Below are 15,902 nucleotides of genomic sequence, written 5' to 3' on the forward strand. Positions count from 1 at the left end.
CCCAGTGCACAGATTCATGCACATTGAAAGGAAATTAATTAGAAGAAATAATTTAATAGCGCTATTCACCCTTTCTCTATAATAGAAGTGTCAGAGATGAAAGAAAATTAGTAAAATGTATATGAAAATAATATATAAATTGATTAATAACTAGACAATAACAACATGATATAACAACAAAGACATGATATAAAAACAACATTGATACAAACAATGACTGATAAATTGATTAAACTTATTCTAATATCTCCCTGTATACCACATTAAGAATAAAAACACTTTCAGAGTGCTTGACTAATTCCCCTTGTGATGAAGTATTTACAACTTTAATTTTAATGTCACACGCTCTTTAAACTTGAAAGAAGGTAACATAGAACTGACCATGTCCAAAAACGGGTTCAGGTAGGAATATTCATACTCTGTCTAGAGTTTGTCCTTGTGGTTTATTAATAGTCATCGCAAATGCTGGCATCACAGGAAACTGTCTTTGAATTAATTTAAATGGGAGGCCAGTGTCAGATGGGGACAAATCAATTCTTGGAATCATAATACTCTTCTTCCGCAGATCCTGTTAATACTTCAGCTTTGATTATGTTAGGTCGCAATCTTTTGATAATAAATGTAGTACCATTACAAAAACCACATTTACTATTAAGATTTCTCAGGCCAAAACCGGTTTGGCTCAGTGGATAGAGCGTCGGCCTGCAGACTCAAAGGTCCCGGGTTCAATTCCGGTCAAGGGCATGTACCTTGGTTGCGGGCACATCCCCAGTGGGGGGTGTGCAGGAGGCGGCTGATCGATGTTTCTGACTCTCTATCCCTCTCTCTTTTTTTTTTTTTTTTTTGTAATTACTATTTATTTAACACGTACTGTGACTTATCCCATATAATAAAAGCGTAATATGCAAATTGTCCCCTGGACCGGGAGTTCGACGGGAGTTTGACCAGGAGTTCAACCAGGGAATGGGTCTGCCTTGCCAACCTCGTGCAGCCCCTCCCCGTAACCAGCCTGCCCCAATCGGCCCCAATCGGGCAGGCTGGCTGGACCCCACCCATGCATCATGCACCCAGCCTCTAGTAAGCATTATATTGTTTAACCACTGTAAAAACCATATAAGGTAACTTCTCTTTAAAAACTATATTTTTATTTATTTATTTATTTATTTAATGAATCTTTATTGTTCAGATTACAATTGTTTCTCCTTTTTCCCCACTTATCTCCCCACCACCCAGTTCCCACCCCCCCTCTGCCCTTACCTCCCCCCCCCCCCCCGCTGTCCTTATCCATAGGTGTATGATTTTTGTCCAGTCTCTTCCCATACTCCCCACACAGACACCCCTTTCCCGAGAATTATCAATCCACTCCCATTCTATGCCTCTGATTCTATTAAGTTCACCAGTTTATTCTGTTCCTCAGATTTTTAATTCACTTGACTTTTAGATTCACTTGTTGATAGATATGTATTTGTTGTTCATAATTTTTATCTTTCTTCTTCTTTCTCCTCTTTTTAAAGAATACCTTTCAGCATTTCATATAATGCTGGTTTGGTGGTGATGAACTCCTTTAGCTTTTTCTTATCTGTGAAGCTCTTTATCTGCCCTTCAATTCTGAATGATAACTTTGCTGGGTAGAGTAGTCTTGGTTGTAGGTTCCTGCTATTCATCACTTTGAATATTTCTTGCCACTCCCGTCTGGCCTGCATGGTTTCTGTTGAGAAATTAGCTGATAATCGTATGGGAGCTCCCTTGTAGGTAACTAACTGTTTTTCTCTTGCTGCTTGTAAGATTCTCTCTTTGTCTTTTGCTCTTGGCATTTTAATTATGATGTGTCTTGGTGTGGTCCTCTTTGGATTCCTTTTGTTTGGGGTTCTGTGTGCTTCCTGGACTTGTAAGTCTATTTCTTTCATCAGGTGGGGGAAGTTTTCGTTCATTATTTCTTCAAATAGGTTTTCAGCATCTTGCTCTCTCTCTTCTTCTGGTACCCCCATAATTCTGATGTTGGTTCGCTTGAAGTTGTCCCAGAGGCTTCTTACACTATCTTCAACTTTCTGAATTCTCTTCTCTTCATGCTTCTCTGGAGGAGTGTCCTTGGCCTCTTTGTATTCCAAATCTTTGAGTTGATTCTTGCAATCCTCTAGTCTGCTTTTGGGTCTCTGTATAATATTTTTTATCTCAGTCAGTGTATGTTTAATTTCTAGTTGGTCCTCATTGAATTTATCGGCCTTTTCCATGAAATTCTTGAAAAACCTTATAACCGTGGTTTTGAACTCTATGTCCAGTCGCTTGTTCTCCTCCATTTCTTTGGTTTGTGATCTGTTTCCTTGCCTTCTCATATTCTCTGCTTCCCTGAGTTGGTAGAGTAGCTTTGTGTACTAGGTGTCCTATTGGTTCAACGGGTCAGCCTCCCAGTTACTTGAGGTGGACACTCTTGGTGTACCCTTGTGTACTGTGTGTCCCCCAGCAGGAGCTACAGCAAGGGCTAGTTTTCTCCTCCTTTGCTTGGGCGGTTTTGGAGCAGTCTGACTGGAGCTGCAGTTGGTTAAGCTGCCACAGAACAGGCCATTTATATGCAAAAGCTGCTGTGTGGAGCCTGGGCGGGTTTGTAGAATGTGCAGGGCGGGATCTCAGGGCGGGGCGGAGTCTCAGGGCGTCACTAGGCTGGGGCGTGGCGAACGGCGATGGCTGCCGTCAGCCGTTTCTGCCTTTCCACGTTTCCAAGTCCCTGCGCCCCGCGCTCCAGTGCAGTAAACAATGATTGCTGGGCGCACCTCTGCAAAAAAGTCACTCTCACTTTCCGACCTGATGGCTGAGAGTCCAGCTTCTCCCCGTAGGTGCCTGGGTCCCCCGAGTGTCCCCAGAAACTGGATTTCAGAGTGATCGGGAGCTTGTCTCCCTGCGGGTTGAAGAAAAGCCGCGCACCCAGCCGCCCGCCACCGGCCCGATTCGCGTGCCTCCGTACCTCAGCTTTTCAGCGATTGTGCTCCTTTCTCTTCTTAGTTATAAATCTTCCACTCAGCCAGCTTTCCCGTGGTTCTGGGTGGTAGACGTTTTTGTCTTTTAGTTGTGTTTTTGAAATTGTTGTGTGAGGCAGCAGATTAGTTGTTTAACTATGCCGCCATCTTGGTTCCTCCTCCTATATTTTTATTCTCTATCCCTCTCTGTAAAAAATCAATAAAATATATTTTAAAAAAAATAAAAATAAAAAAAGATTTCTCAGTAGCATGATGATTGCACCCACTTTCAATTTTAATTTATGACACGACATTCCAGAAGGAGTAATATTATTAAGAAATTCAATGGGAAATTTTTCCTTTTCAGCATCATCCATTGAATCAGTGGAATCATCACTCAAATAGATGTGAAAATCTCCGAGTATATCCAAAATTTCTTCATTTAATTTATGAATGTGCTCATTTTTAGGACAAAGAATCGCACATTTAGATATATTTTTAATACTTGGGGCCCAGTGTACGAAGATTCGTGCACGGGGGGGGGGGGGGGGTCCCTCAGCCCGACCTGCACCCTCTCCAATCTGGGAGCCCATAGGGGTGTCCTCTCCAATCCGGGAGTTTCTGTCTTTGCAATCATATGAGCGAATTGTCTGAGACCCCCACCCAGTTTGGTTTGTTGCTCACAGAATAATAGAGAAATTTTTTTTTCTTTGCTTCATTGGTAGAGATTTCCTGGAAGTTTTAGGATATCTTCCCTTTAATTTTTCCTAGACAGTCTGGTTTTACTTATGTCTCTCACCTTTGCTTTCCCTCGATCCCCAACACAACAGTAACTTGCTCCAGGCTCACTTTGCTCTAGTGTCTAGGACAGTGATGGCGAACCTATGACACGCGTGTCAGCACTGACACGCGTAGCCATTTCTGATGACATGCGGCTGCTGGTTTATTAAATACAATTATATATAACAATTATACATTTATGTTATTTAAACTATAAATATCACGAAATAATGTTTTTTCCTCAAAGTGACACAATACCCTAGTTATGCTCAGTTTTTTGGAGAAGTTTGACACACCAAGCTCAAAAGGTTGCCCATCACTGGTCTAGGAGATCCGTCTGCCACCAGAACTATGATTCCCAGCATTCCTGGTGCTCCCGTGCTCTGGACTTCCACTTCTGATCCTGGGGCTGCCACCAGAACTACGATTCCCAGCATTCCTGGTGCTCCCCGTGCTCTTGGTTTTCCCTTCCTGCACTGTCTCCTTCCCATGGCCTCCTGCTCTGCCAAGTCCTCCAAGCTGCCAGCTCTCCCTCTCTGCTCTCCGTCTGGTGGCTTGGGGAGCCAAATTCCCCAAGCCACTCCACTCTCTGCCAGCTCTCCCGCTCTGCTCTCCACCCGGCAGCTTGGTGGGGGGTGTGGCTCCCTCAGCAACCAAGGGAGCCATGCCCCCCAAGCTGCCAGCTCTCCTGCTCTGCTCTTCACCTGGTGCCTGTGTATGCAAATTAACCCACCATCTTTGTCAGGTTAATTTGCATACTCACTCCTGATTGGCTGGTGGGTGTCACGGAGGTACTATCATTTTACATGTTTCTCTTTTATTATATAGGATTATCCATAGATATACTATTTCCAAAGGTAGCTTCAATAATAGAACTGTTACAAATCATTTCATGGAGGATTTCAATAATATCCATTTCAAAATGAAAATTGCTATCAAGTTTGCCATCTCCAAGTTTTACTAACCATTTACTATATGCAGAATCCTCTGATTGCCAGTGTGCGTCATATATACTGGCTGGTTGGTTTGATGGTCGGATGGACATACGGTTGGTCACTTAGCCTTTTCTATCTATAGATGAGGAAGTTCGGTACAATATTATTTTATAGTAGTGAAAAGTATAGTCAGAATAAACAGTAAAGGTACTATAATTTTCACAGGACACAAATGATATAATGAGTACATTTAGAGCAAACTGAGAAGGCTCCACACATAGATCTACCTCTTCTCTGAAAGTAACTCTTGAGAGGTACATTTGGACTGCCTTATAGTATACAGGAAATGTATGAATTTTCATCACATTTTCAAGACATACCATTTTTCTCCTAGTCATTCTATGTCATTTTATAATTCCCTCAATTGCTAAATTAAGATCATAGCTCTTAGCCTTCCTGGTTAGGGCACATGCCTGGGTCATTAAGATCATAGCTCACATTCACCCTTCCCCAAGATTGATACACACACACACACACACACACACACACACACACACACCACATTTTAACTTTAAAGACAAAACTTCAAGGACCATGGTTTAACTATAAATACAAAACCAAAACCCAAGGGAAAACATCAAGAAAGTTTTCTTTACATTGGATCAATGGCAAAACAAGATGACTTCCTGAAATCTAAAGAATCTCTCAGGAGGGATCTTGTTGCAGTAATCCTTCCTGCAGATATGAGCCTTGGGCACTATACCTGTTCTCATCTTCTTTCTTAGTCATAATGTGTCATTTTAATTATTTGTAAGTGAGGCAGAAGAGACTGGTGTGTTGGGAAAGTATCAGAAGGAAGAGAGAATGGAAATGTCTTTCTATACATCAATATACTCCAGTACTTTCAAGAGTACCTAACACATTGATGCCCAAGAAATATATGCTACAGATTAAAACCATGCTGACAGCCCTGCACATCTGACGAGCCTGATTCACAGCTGAATGCATAAGAAGAAGAAAATGGCAGAGGGTGACTTCCCCCCGACCCCAAAATTCCTCCTACTTCATAATAACTTCATGAGGACTTGAAACATTACAGAATCTCAACTCTGTACTGTTCCACATCACCAACTCAGATGTACCAAAGGCAGTTAAACATTTCCCTTTACCTGAGAAGCATTGATTAAAATGGAAGGACATCAGTATCATTTGTAAGCTCTTTAAGTTGCCTTGATATAATGAAATCCTATCTGGACATAAAGAGCTGCAGCCTATGTCAGTTCCTCAAAGGGAGAGAAGAGGATGCTCCTGATGGTCATGCATCACAGGATGTGGTGGAGTCTTTTCCTTACCTTCTCCCGAGGTCATTCTCCATTCTGCAGCCTGAGCACTCTCAATAACTTAAACTTCTCCACCAAGTCCATGTGGCCAAACCTATCGTGATTCAATGAGGTGGCCAACTCTTTTCTTCAGTTTATTAACTTATTTTCCTCAATAATAGCCTGTGGCTGTGGGGGAAAACCCAGTAATTTATGTGCCTAGCACCTGGTACTTTCCACTGGGACTCACTCCTTCTAAATATTAATAGGAATGAGATTTTCAAAGAGCAGCCACCAAAAACTACTTTGTACATGAAGCTTGGCGGGGGGCGGAGAGGGGGGGGGGGCTGGACCAGGTCTCCTGCACATAAAACAGAATATTGAGTGAATTATAAGGTTATTCTACAATGAGTGAACTTTATTTTAAGTTTTTTATTGATTTTTAGAGAGAGAGAAGGGAGAGAAAGAGAAACATCAATGTGAGAGTGAAACATCAATCAATTACCTCCTGCAGGGCCCCCATCAGGGATGAGTCCACAACCCAGGCTTGTGCCCTGACCAGGAATCGAACCAGCAACCTTTTGTGCACAGGATCACACCCAACCAACTAAGCTACTCCAGTGAGGGCTAAAATGAGTGTATTTTAATTTGAGTTGATTATTATTTACTTTCCTTCAATTATGTATTCTTATGGCTAATCTGTGAGTGAGGAAATCTGCACATTGTAGGTTTATCAGGCTTGTAATCTATATTCTTACAATTGCTCTAATCTTCCTCATGCACTATCCCCTGGGACAGCAGGGAGCCCTAATCTGGTTCACTAATGTTTACTCAGTGCACATCTGTCTCTTTCAGATAAATGTTCAATCCTCCACAGTAGGGCTCCATGTTCCTTCTCCTCTCGGTCAACTTTAAGGGTTATATTATTTGTCAATCTATTGTGTCATTTGTTTGCTGGCTAGGTAGCCAGTGAACTCAGGTCTGTTTTCCCTAATCTAGGTCTCCCTGCCATCATGATCTGCCTATAGCTCGTAGTGCCTTTCTTATCTACCCTGCAGGCTGGTGGTGACTCTCTGCCTTGTTCCAGAAGTCTGCCCAGCAGATATGAAGCCACTTGATGCCCATATCTATAAGTTGCACCCTTCATGCTTACATCCACCCATCAGTACCATCAGTTATTTTCTGCATCTACCAATTTCACTATGATATGGCTGCCCCTAGTGGTGTTGAGAGCATACTTTGAGGTAAATCCCAATTGGGAAATGAAGCAAACTCCCTCTGCTTTCTACTTTCCCTTCAATCTATCCTGTTAGTTTGCTTCATATTTGCTGTACAGTAAGTGGGCCGATAGGAAGGACACTTGGGAAAAAAGAGCTGACCACTGTGCACTGGGATGGGGAGACCCATGTCTCCAGTTACTCTGGCTCCTGCACAACAGGTTTGCCACCAACCTGTGATTACCTGAGCTTATGGAGGAGCAGGAGTGAAGAACCCAGAACTCTGAAAAGCATCAATATTTAGCTTTGAAAAGCATTTTTCCCATGACACGACTACAAGTCTATCTCTATTCAGGGAAGTCACACTATAAATCTCATAATTAAGCCTGATGCAAAAACGTGACTTGAAAGTTGGAAAACTACTTCCATGTCCTGCTCCCCAGCTCAACTTGCACTAATCATTTTTCTTGTGTCCATGTCTGATCACAGTATACAAGTCTCTGGGATTATAAAATTGCCACCTTCTATTCTCACTCCCGCCAACAATTTTCTTTTGGTGATTTGAAAGTAGAGAATTTAGACAAGACCAGCTACATAATTTGCAAGACGCACTGCAAAATAAAAATGCAGGGCTTCTTGTCAAAAAGTTATTAAGAGTTTCAAGACGACAACTGCAGAGTGTTAAACCAGGTACGGGGCCCTTCTCAACACAGAACCCAGTGGGAATACACAGATCACACATCCATAAGGCTGACCTTGAGACCTGAACTTAATGTAAAACAGCTGAGCCAAGTTGTATTATAGGTGGTGCAGAGGGTGGGAGAGAAGGAGAAAGCCTAGACTTAATGCCTTGTAACATCTCTTAAAATAAAGGCAATACCTATTTCATTGTCTGACAAAATTATACCCACCCGAATCCTCCCCATTTGTGCCTGTCACAAACAGTCTACCATTAAGCAGAGGAGTTAACCACGGGTAGCCAAAAGGGAGCAGCTGCATGTTAGCTAAAGTGAGTGACAATCCCTGCTTAAAAATGAAATGATGGGTGGATGTATCAGCTGTATAGGAGATACATTAATTAAAGTACTCATGTTCCCAACCATTGTGTGGGATGCTCAGAGGGGGAAATAGAAGGGTGCTAGCTTTGAACTACATTCTCCATGGCACTTGCCCCAAGCGCTGGGGGTGAGGATCATTAATGAAACATAATTTTAACTTCAGAGAATCAGCTCTTTCACTTCAGTTCCCAAACTGAGACCCCTGGCATCGTGGAGTGAAGAAGAAAGAGAAAAAAGAAACAGGGAAGGCCTAAACCCTAACCTGAACCTTAACTTACCTACAAATTTATTGGCCAGAGGAACTCCCTCTGGGAAGCCAGAAGCTGCAAGAATTCACACCTTCATTCACTGTTCAATGCATTTTCATGTAGTCCATTTATGTAGTCATTGAATTAAAAACATACGCACATATTTTGGGGGCTCCTTCTGGGTCTGAAGCTCACGAAGGGCCTGTGAGCCACAATATATGAGTAATTTGTGTTAGATGGGAAAGTTCCCACAGCATGATCATAACGTGAGGGACGAAAGGTGCGATATGGAAAGTCACAGGTAACTGGAATGTGTTTATATTTACTATTAGGGCCCTCCCTTCAGCTCCTGAGCAGTCTGCTCAGCCACCCTCAAGATTCTTTGCCTACTTGGTGTAAATTAGTATAAACCCAGAATGCCACACTTAAAAAAGAAGCAACTGGTTTGTTCAGATTTAATATATTTCTAAAATTGTATTATGTATAGTCACATTGCAAATGCTTATTATCCGAACAGCTAATCTATTGCAATATGTTTGTACACTGATTCCCATGAGTTGGAACTAAAAGATGTTGTCCTGGGACTAAAGGAGATAAGAGAGGTGGTCTGGAAAGATTTGATACTAGCCATGCCTTCCCATTCCTGTGTGTTTAATCCCTAGAGGAGCCATTTGGAGACATTCTGATTATGCTCTTGTAGACCGAAGCACTGTGAAATGAAATGAAGAACTGGTCAGAGTTGCAAGTGAAATGTTTGGAACTGGTAGATTTGAGTGTGTCTAGTGCATTTTACAGACTAAGAGCTAGTTGTAATTGTTCTTTTGTTTGTGTGTGTGTGTGTGTGTGTGTGTGGGTGTGTGTGTGTGTGTGTGTGTGTGTTTCAAGATATTTTACAAGTTCCACGAGGCTGAGCAGGGAAAAAAGCAGATTCTGGAATTAGAAAAGTTCAACCTTCCAACTCATTAGCTATGTGACCTTGGGAAATTCACCTAATCCCTCTAAAGTTCAGAGTTCTTATCTACAAAACTGGAATATAAATACTTGCTTATAGGAGCTTATAGGGTTTGTTTGTTGGATTTAGTTAGTGAGTATATTCAAGACCTCAAACACAGTTCTTTGCACATAGCTGACACAATAAATGTTACTGCCCTTCTCCAATCTCTTTCCTTTGGTCTTAGTCCTCCACTCTTCTGGAATTACCAAGAAGACGTAACTTCTCCTCACAGAAAGTTAATGCTACTTTTTCCAAATGAAGAGTGTTTGAGATGTGAAACATGTTGTCTTCTAAACTCTAAGTTCCTGAATTTAAACGCTGCTAGTCCTTTTTAAAAAAATATATCTTTGTATTGATTTCAGAGAGGAAGGGAGAGGGAGTGAGAAATAGAAACATCAATGATGAGAATCATTGATTGGCTGCCTCCTGCATGCCCCCTACTAGGGATCAAGCCCACAATCCAGGCATGTGTCCTGACCAGGAATTAAATGGTCAATGCTCAACCAGTGAGCCACACCAATCCAGCAAAACCCTGCTAGTCCTGAGCATATGTTCCTGGTACCAAAATTTTCTATCCAATGATTTTCACTTCTTACTCTGTTGAATCACGTAGCTTCTTTAGCAGAAAGCAAATCAATAGGAAACTTCTTGATATCCTGAGGGACTATACTGTCAGACATTATTTCATTTCAGTGATGGGGAAGCATTCGATATTGAAGCACGTGGTTCTCGCAACAGTGTTCATTAACCCTGATGCCTGGCTAGTGCAAGGACACCCTGCAAAGATAAAGTGGCTTGCAGTATAAGGTGGTCACTATCTTTAGACTGCTAAATTATATTTTAGAAATAAAAGAGAAATACAGTCTATATAAAAGCATTCACAGGTACACACACAAACACACATACACACACACACACACACACAGAGTAAACAATCAATAGCCTATTCTTGGAAAGACTTGCTATGGACACTGGTGCATCTGGAAGCTAGAAATAAAATGGGATTACCTTAAATAAATAGTACCTAATTGTAGACAACTACATAAAGCATGGTTTTAACTATATTTCTTTACATGGTATACCTCCTTAACCCTGACCCCACACCAGGTCCCCAGATGACCAATCTATTAGCTTGGAGATGTATCTGTGGCATATTAGGTAGATTAGCTGGCTATATAATACACACTCCTTTCCTTTTTCATGTTAATATAATTTTATTTGGGGCACCTAGATAAACATTTTCTAACCTCCCTTGCAACTAGAGATGAGCATGTGACACAATTCTAGCCATAGTGAACAGAAATGCTCTGGGGATTAGTGAGAGAGTTTCACTTTCCTGATAGAGGTGTCATCGCATTTTCCTTGTTGTTTTCTCTTTCTGTTGACCTGATAGCTGAGCAGCAGCAGCCATCATGCCAACATGAGCGAAAGGCCTTGATGTTTTTGAGCTTCTGCATCCTGGAGGAGTGCCATACCTTGTGTAAACCATTGTGGTTTGGGTTTTCCTCTGAAAGCATTCCCAATCTAACTTGGTATTCTTTTTACTTAGCCAGAATTTTTCTTTGATTGGTTCCTTTGTAGTACAGATGCATAATAAGATTCACCATATTCTGACTACCTCACTTGAGATGACCAACAGGGAGTCTTTGAGTATGTTTTGAAAACTGTCAATCACTAAAAAATGGTGACTAGTATAACAAGCACAATGTCATATTCATTTCTGTATCCTCAATACTAGGTACAGGATCTGCCCAGTTGTTCATTATGCATTCAAGATAGAGGAATAAAGGTTTTCAAAATCAGATGTCTGAAGGATACATCAGAAGGCAGAAATGGACCTGCCTATCCTGTACAAGAATGGCAAATATACAGCATGCCTGCCAACACCCCTTCTTCTCTGTCATCACAGACATAACCAAACCTCCCAATGAGACTAAATTAGCCTCAACACAGTGCCTTACACAGTCACTACAAATCCAAACAGTCTCTTAAAAACAAGTTATTATTCGTACTCTATGGGGAAAAGGCAGGTATTTTAATAATGCCAGGCCAAAGTCAGCCAGGCCTAAGCATGAAGTCATTAGAGGCAGCACCATGATGGAAGGAACAGAGTGCAATACCAGGTCCCTGGTGAAAGTAAAATGACAGAGGGCACTATCCAGGAACACAGTTTCAGGATTGGTAGTCAGGTCTGTCAGTGGATAGAGGACAGCTGAGGTCAAGCAATAGGGAAGCACCTAGCCAACCAGGAGGTAGCTGAATACCTTTATTCCTACATCCGCACCACCATCAATATCATCACTCCAAACACTTGCTCTACTCTCCCTTCTTTAATCTAGGCACTCTACTTATTATTCTTCTTTGAGGGTAACATGACCCAGTAGAAATGCTTTGCAACCAGACAGGTCAGGATTTAAGTTCTGGTCCTTATAGACTGGAGACTGGTAAGTGAGTTGCTTCATCTCTGCATCACCCTGCCTATCCAAAGAAAATAATAGACCCTCATAGGCTTGTGGTAAGCATGGAACATGTGTATTTATGTAAAATACTTAATACAGGGTCAAGCTTTTTATAAAAGTTCTTCCTCGGCTAGAGTAAGAGTCCATTTGCCTCCCAATCCTGAACATGTTGTCATCTCTCAGGAATAAAGAAGTTTCTAAAAGATTTATTATGGCTCTAGACATTTTATAAAGACTCGGAATATTCTAACTTATAAAGAAAGAGAAGCCTACTTTGAGCAAGTGAAGTCACAGATCTAGTTTGAACAAGGTACCTACAATGGTAACTTCACCCTATCCTGAGAGATATGCAATGGCAATCAGACATGTTATAGTTTAACAAACATTTTAATGAAACGGCCTCCAGATTCCACTTGTATTTTCCAGTGAAATTCTATCTGCTCAAATAATTTTTAAACATATGGAATTTATTTTCCCTCACACCTGGCTATATTTAATTTGTTATGAGAGGTTCCTTACTATGTTATGTGACCTATTCCCATGATGCTTCAGAGTTAAATATGTTTCCTGCTTTCCTGAATTCCAAATAAACTGAATAAAATAACCAATCCATGGATCACAAATGTAATATCCTGTGCCTGTGCACGCACACGCACACGCGCGCACACACACACACACACACACACACACACAAACACCATGTTCCTGTTTTCTATTAACTTGCAGAGATGAGAGAAGTAATAAGGACAAGGAAATTATGAACCACTTATAAAGAGAATTATGTGAATTTTTCATATTGTTGTTATTCTTAAATTCCCTCATCCATCCTAATAGTTTAACATATTATTGACACCTTAATAACTTATTCATCTGATTTGTCTGATTTTGTCCTTATGTGCTAAATACTATAAGTACATAAAATCATATTTCAAATTTGAAAAAACAATAGTTTTAAAAAGATAAATAATAATAATAAAATACTCTATTCAAATGTAATAGTATACTTTGGAAACTCTCAGGCCTATCTTGAAAATATAGACTCAAGTATAATTATTCAATACTTATTTTTTAAAATCATGACTATTCTGCATTCATTATGACATATCAACTCCATCTCATCAAGACCCTCATATTCTATTTCTACAATTTCAATGATTAAATGATATTTTATAGTACTGTATCTGCATAAAAATTGCATTTCTTATCTCATTTTGCAGGTGCAAAGGCAATATTGAACAGTGAAAAAGCACCATCCACCACTTAGCATGAGCATATTTTAGCAAGTCATGTTATCTCTCTGGGCCAAGTTGGCTAATCAATAAATTGAGTTAATATTTATATTTCATCCATATCAAACCAAGGAGTTTCACTATCCAGTGAAGACCTGGAGAGTATGATCTTTGTTGCCAATTACTAGCTGTATAACCTTGGACAAGTCACTTAATCTCTGGATCTACTGTCTTTGCTGAGAATTGAAGGTTAAATTCAATGATGCTTATATTATTAAATACTTGACATGATCCCTAACCATGCCATGGTAAGAGTATGGTATGAGTCGCTTTTGTTCATTGACATACCCTGAGGACCTAGAAGCCTGTCTGACACATACGCATTGTTGGATTAATTTTAACTCACATGCCATCTGGGGTCACTCTGACCTTTAAAATCTAAATAAATGTACTCAAAATCTATCTCATATTTGATAGATAATTTAATGTCCGACTCAAGAAATGTTTTGCCCTCGCCGGTTTGGCTCAGTGGATAGAGCATCGGTCTATGGACTGAAGGGTCCCGGTTCGATTTCAGTCAAGGGCATGTACCTTGGTTGCAGGCTCCTCCCCAGTCCAGGGCCTGGTCAGGGCAAATGCAGGAGGCAACCAATTGATGTGTTTTTCTCACATCAATATTTCTCTTTGTCTTTCCTTCTCTCTTCCACTCTCTCTAAAAATCAATGGAAAGATATCCTCAAGCGAGTATTTAAAGAAAAAAAGAATTTTTTTCAGGGCATGGAATGTTACTTACTATTCTCTCTGTCAAGTCTGGTTCATATTTTTACCTTATGCTGTTGTGCGTTCTATATTATAAGTCTTTCTTCTAGTTATTGATTTCCATGGTTACTTTCCTTTGATTAGCTCCACCATACACGTACTCATATATACCCAAGATAAATAACTAGACAACACTTTCTTGATGAAGCTGTGTGTATATGACTCGTAGGAAAATTTGGGAGTAATGGTGGGATGGGCTAAATCTCAGAGCAATACACAAGATAACTTAAACTTTTTTTTTTTTAAAGATGTTAACTTTTTTTTTTCTTTATTGAATTCAGAGAGGAGGGGAGAGGGAAAGAGAGATAGAAACATTAATGATGAAAGAGAATCATTGATCAGCTGCCTCCTGCATGCCCTCTACTGGGGATCGAGCCCACAATCTGGGCATGTGCCCTTGGCCGGAATCAAACCCAGGACCCCTCAGTCCGCAAGCTGATACTCTATCCACTAAGCCAAACCGGCTAGGGCTTAACCCTTATTTATTTATTTATTTATTTATTATTATTTTTTTTTAACCAGGGGAGAGCGCGAACGCAGTCCCCCACTACCACAAATTATGCAGTCGAGTTTCCCACATTTGGGGAAATTGCAGGGGTCAGCACATCCAGAGTGCAATGGATAAGCCTCGCCCTGGGAAAACCACCTTCGTGATCATGGTATCTCCCCTGCCAGGTAAGTATAAGTCTTAACCCTTTTTTAAAGAAGTCCCTGAGCCACAGGACTTTCTCATCCTAATAAAAATGTATTCTTTTTTAGAATAATTAAGGAATAATTATTAGAACCCCTATAGCAATTATTGCATCTGCCATCAGAATTCTTCTTAGATGAATGACATTTGTTTATTTACAAAGGCTTATTTACTTACCATGAGTGGGGATAAAAAAAAAAAAAAGAGCTTAAATATTTTCCAACTCTCCTTTAGTTGATCTCACAAGTACACATCCTCCTATCAGCCAGGGCATATCAGAATCCTTCTGACAGCGAGTATTGGCTTCTCTTTTATGTGTATTCTGTACAACCTGTAATAGACATCACAGGTTTTATTTCTGAAGGTTTAGCAGTTTGTTTAGGAAAATGCCATTCAGAAAACCAAAAGAGCGTCTGTCTGGATCCAAAATTAGTCTCTTACTCTCCATCTGTATTGCCACTAGGAAGACATTCTGGAGGAATGTGGCAGAGTATTTTTCCAAGTGTTCTTTTGTAATTGAAAAACTGTTAAGTCTTGGAATGAGACTGTGAGGATATGTAAACAAAGTAGTATAGTAAATGTTCTGTTCAGCAGAATGGATCATTTAATATAAAAGAATGATTCAATTTCCTGTTATTTCCCCTACTCTCAGGAATATTAAGAACATGGTAGCTGTTCTTACTCCATGTTCATGAATAAGAACAATCCCATTGCCAAGGGAGATCCACAGAAGTTATCTACAAGGGGAGCTGCTTGGATCTAGAGCCTGAGGGTATATGTTAGGAATATTTCCAAGCACATACAAGCAGGTGCAGTTGGGTATTCCCTTTTCTCCTTTGGGAGATCCAGAGACCTACAGCAGCATCTCTGGGGAAGAAAGGACCAAAAAGAAAGTCACACACCTGCAGAGAGGTAGGCACTGGGAGAGTATCCTGGAACATATCTGTCCCATCTATACTAATAAAAGGGTAATATGCTAATTAGACCGAATGTCTTCTGGACGTCCTTCCGGACAAAGCCAGAGCAGCTGTGAGGGCCGAGGGCAGGCAGCTGTGGTGGCTGCGAGGGCCAAGTGCCAGCAGCTGTGGCAGCCAGCAGTGGCAGCAGCAGTGGGGTGATGGGGTGATGGGGGTAGTGCCTTCCCCTGATCAGCCCGGTTGCCTCCCGCAGAGGTAGGCCATCAGTAGGACATCCCCTGAGGG

General features: G+C 40.9%; 1 non-coding gene across 1 annotated transcript; it reads right to left on the reverse strand.

The window, feature by feature from the left end:
* Window positions 1–14,528: 14,528 nt before the first annotated feature.
* Window positions 14,529–14,692, reverse strand: LOC114230503 (U1 spliceosomal RNA). The gene has a single exon (XR_003616429.2). It is a non-coding gene; the product is annotated as a U1 spliceosomal RNA (small nuclear RNA).
* Between the last annotated feature and the right edge of the window lie 1,210 nt (window positions 14,693–15,902).

Source organism: Eptesicus fuscus, chromosome 11 (assembly GCF_027574615.1).
Source record: "Eptesicus fuscus isolate TK198812 chromosome 11, DD_ASM_mEF_20220401, whole genome shotgun sequence".
NCBI lineage: Eukaryota > Metazoa > Chordata > Mammalia > Chiroptera > Vespertilionidae > Eptesicus > Eptesicus fuscus.